Here is a 4,674-nt window from a genome sequence, read left to right on the forward strand (position 1 = left end):
AATGGTCTCTATTTCTTTCCATTTTTAAAATGGCTAAATGTATCTCACATATTGAAATGTAGCGTTTTATCATAGTTATCAGACTGCATAAAATATGGCCCTCCCCATCTAGACTGTGTTGGCGTGCATGTGGCCAAATAGAAGAGATCTTGTTTTTTGGAAGTGTCCTGTCATACATCCCCTTTGGTCCGAGGTGGAAGATTTAATTTTACAGGTTACTGGTTTACAATTGTCTCTGTCTCCTTCCAGAGCACTTTTACATATTTTCTCCAATGATGTTATAAGCCATATTCATATTGCTGCTAAAGTAGCTATTGCTCAGTTCTGGAAACAAGATAAAGCTCCCACTCTCACACTGATCAAGACCAAAATTAACTATAGCTTCCGCATGGAGACTCTGACTTGTCCTTAATCCTCCTCAGCTAACTCACCGATTATGAAGTGGTTCAGCTGGCACGAGTTCTCCACTGAGGGTCCATGTCTGCCAGTAGCCACGTAATGAGTTTTATACCTTCACCCTGTCCTTTCTGTTTTGATTTTCTCCTAGTGATAATATACACTGATTTTGACCTATTATACTATTTTATTTGTAACACATACATGTAACCCACTATGTTCTTTCCCCTTCCTCTTTTTATTTTCCTTCTGTACCCCCTTACTGTTACTGTTTATATATATTAAAAAATACACACTATAGCAAGTTTTTACACACTACAGGAAGTTGGGGACCCAGTTTTTAAAACTCAGCGGATCGCTGCAGGACGCACTGCATCTGCAGTGACACCACCACCGGCGTCTTCGCAACCAATCGCTGATTCTCATCAACCCATTGCTGCTGGAAGCGTCTCCTCCCCCCTCTGGGCACAGACCAGCTGGCTGGAGCTGTGAGAAATACAGCTTGCAGAATCCCTGTGTCCACCAGCACATCCTGCAGCTGCCACTCCCCGCTCCCTCGGACTCTCCCTGTGCCTCCCTTCCCAATCTTACCCTTCTCTACTGAACCTCCCCCTCCTTTCCGCAGGCTTCCTCATCCTGCATCCTGTAGGTGAGTAATGATGGGGGCTACATTAGTAAAAGTGTGTATGCTGTGCATGGGAGGAGAGCTGGGGGACAGGACATGTACATACTGCACAGGCACTGATCACAAGAGCTGGCAATCTACCTCCCTGTCACAGGGAGATAAATTGCCAACTCTTGTGATCAGTGCCTGCGCAGTATGTACGTGTCCTGTGTACAGGAAACAGCTCTGTGCATTCAGGGGGGTTCATGCACTGGTGCCCCCAAGGGTATGGAAGAGGGTAATAGGGGCTCTGGGCAGGGTGGGTAAGAGGAGGGGGTGCACCCAGTGTTCTACTTCCCCTCACGTGTATATGGGGACAGCGCTCAGTGACAAACTCAATGCTTGTAATTTTACTTCAGTTTACCATAGTAACATCTGACAAAAAAGTCTAAAAAAAAAAAAACCACTGTGAAAACCTGTACTTGTCTCATTCTCAAAACTTTTGGCCATGGATGTAGCCTGCTCTGAGCTCTAAATAATTTATTGGAAGAAGCATCTCCTGTTGCAACCAGTGGACCTGAAACTTTCCAGTACCACTGCACCCCCAACATGTAGAAACTGGCATCAGAGGTCAGGAGACCCCAGTTCCAAATGCTGAAGCGACAACCCGCAAAAGGATTGTCGGTCTGGAACCACCAAAGCAGGGAAATGCAGGTCCGGGGAGACAGACGCACCAGATGGTGCATCTGAAGATGCGACCCTGACCACTGAGAATGAAGGTCCAACTGGAACGGAAGCAGCTGAACAGGATGGGATCGAAAAAGGCCACCATCTTCCCTAGGAGGTGAATACAAAAGGTGAACAGACACCTTCCTTGGCTTGAGAACCAAGCTGACCAGGTTCTGAATCGCCTTTGCCTTGTCCGCTGGAAGGAACACTCGCTGAAGGGAAGTATCCAGAATCATTCCCAGAAATTGCAGATGTTGCGACCGCACCAGGTTGGATTTCTATAAGTTGGAAATCCAGCCACGTTGGAAGAGAATGTTAAGGACACATGATCCAAAAGTTTGTCCATTAACGGTTCCTTGATGAGAAGGTCGTCCAGGTAAGGTACAATTGGTCACTCCCAGGGACCGGAGATGAGCAATCGAAATCGCCATCATTTTGGTAAAGACCATGGGAGCCAGCGACAGTCCGAAGCTAAAAATTAGACTAAAAATGAGACTCCCTGATGGCAAAGTGGAGAAAATGTTTCAATTTTTTAGCCCATTTTTCAACAGCTTTATTTACTCGAGAACTAAGGCCGGACTGATTAAAACTCCCGCTGCAGTGTAAGTCGATTTGAGGGTAGTTTCCAACTTCCTTCCTGAACTTTTAAGGTTGTGGCCCCTGAAACAGGCAGCATAGTCTTCTTTGACAGCAGAGAGACTGATTAATCCACTTGTGAAGAAGTCTCCCATTTGACTCTGTTTTTTCCTGCAGCTAAAAAAGGGAAAGAAAACACTTGGACATCTGAAACTTTATTCGGATGTTTCCAAGCTGCAGTCAGCTGCTAGTCCAACTGGAGAGAGGTGGAGAAAGTAACAGCTAGCCTCTGGTTCTTACTAAATAATGAGGAATATTGTAACTCTGCCAAGTTCTTATGATTTTCGAATCTGAGCCTGCAAACTGCCAGGATGAAGGCTTCAATCCCTTGGGTGCCTGCATCCATCTCCTGTGAGAAGTTGTCTAACTCAGTCCTCCAATAACTCACCCCCTTCCTCGTGGGGGAGCAATACGCATTTTATTCCTCATCCGACCGGAGTACCGCCAGCAGGAGTCTCCTTTTTTTTTTTGATTGGCACCCTGTGGAACCCTCTGAATCCCTCATAATCTGAACTAACCCTTTAACTGAGCGGGCTAACCCTCGAGCCCAGGCTGGTTAGCTGTAGGCAAAGTACCAGAACTGGATCCTCTTTCCACCCCCCCCCCCCCCCCCTGCGGCCACCCTTTCCCGAGGGGAGGCAGCCAACTCAGTAGTCAATTCAGACATCATACCTGGTAATGCAGATATCCAAGGTGGAGTAGTGGATTAGAGATGGTGAGCCCCAGCCCCAGTAGGGGCACAATTCTCAGACTCACAGGAGTCAAAGTGTATTGCCATCTGTGCGAGCTTGTGAACATTTCTTCTTGCACAAACAAATGACTCTAGTCCAAGGCAGCACCCCTGCCTGCCATTGTGTCATTAAGGACACTCACCACTTGCTATGCTAGACACACAGACACAGGTGAGTGAAAACACACACACCCAGCTGCAGTTATTACTCAAGTGTTATTTAGATATACTACAATATAGCACAAGTTAGAATACAGCACATATATAGAGGGGTAGGAGCACAGGACATAATGTAATATACATAGAATTTTCTATATAAAATATGCCGCACAGTCCCCGCCAGACCCCCACAGCAACGCACTGCTTTTTTTGCTTGAGCACACTGGAGACGCTTGGTAGGTTATGTAGCTGCCAGCTGCAAGCTTGTCCCGAAACTCAGCAAGAGCAGAGCGGTGTGCAGTGCAGAGGGAAGTTGGCGCTGCTCCATGTGAGGAATCGCACCAACATCAGAGTAGACATGAGTTCCCGTAGCCAGTGAGTCGGGCCAATGGGGAGTCAGGTACTAACTGCCTAGTACCGCCCATCTGTAGCCAGAAAGCGGCGGTGCGGGATTGGTTGCCCCACCGCTAAGCTTTGCCCCCTCTAGCCTGGAATCACAAATGACTGCGTTGAATTAATACTGCAGGCTATACCTATTAGATATGCTTGCTAAACACTGTGCTGAACAATTATTGTCACAAACCCACTCACAAGGGTGGTGGGTCATACTCAATACTGTCAGTCAACACGATTAAATATGAGCCTGTGGGGACCCGGGCACAAGCCACAGTAAGCTGTTGCTGGTCCCCAAAGTCCGATGACTGTATGGCTATAGAGACCTGAACACCGGCCACAGTAAGCCGTGGCAGGTCCCTACCGAGCGGCTCCCATGTTGCAGACAGACTGCAGCAGCTTGCAGTCTGCTTGTGAATATCCTCTAAGAATCTTTTGTTAAAAAAAAAAGAAAATAAATTATATTGTGCATCAGGTTCCCTCAGGCACATTTCTAAATAGAGGGAGAGGAGCCAGTCACACTTCTGAATTAATTTAAAGTGCCACCATCCATACACCACTGTCTTAGCTCCAGTGTCTCCTAGTGGATAAATTTTACAACATATGTAGTATATATGTATACATATATGTAGTATAGTTAGCATAATACAGAAATTACAACAAACAGCAGCTCCCTTCTAGAGGTACCATGTACACAAATTCCGTAAGGCACTGTATAAATAGTAAATAAGTCTGCCACACAAAATACACTACACCCAACCTGGTGTGGTAAAAGGAGCAAACTATCTATATCCAAACGATAAATTGTGAGGTATAGATAGAGGAGCCCCACTCTCATGCTGCTAAACCACCTGAGCTAAGATGGCCGCCCAGTGTTTGTTATTCTATATAACCTAAGTGGTCCAGTAAGGGAGTGGTAGACCGGACTGTCACTGAGCCTCCCACCCTATGGAGCATTGACTATGCTACCCTAATTGTATGCAGACTGTTGAACATTGGTCACGCTATAAATCACAGACACGTCATC

Source organism: Taudactylus pleione, unplaced genomic scaffold, assembly GCF_031769625.1.
Source record: "Taudactylus pleione unplaced genomic scaffold, aTauple2 ptg000032l, whole genome shotgun sequence".
NCBI classification, from domain to species: domain Eukaryota; kingdom Metazoa; phylum Chordata; class Amphibia; order Anura; family Myobatrachidae; genus Taudactylus; species Taudactylus pleione.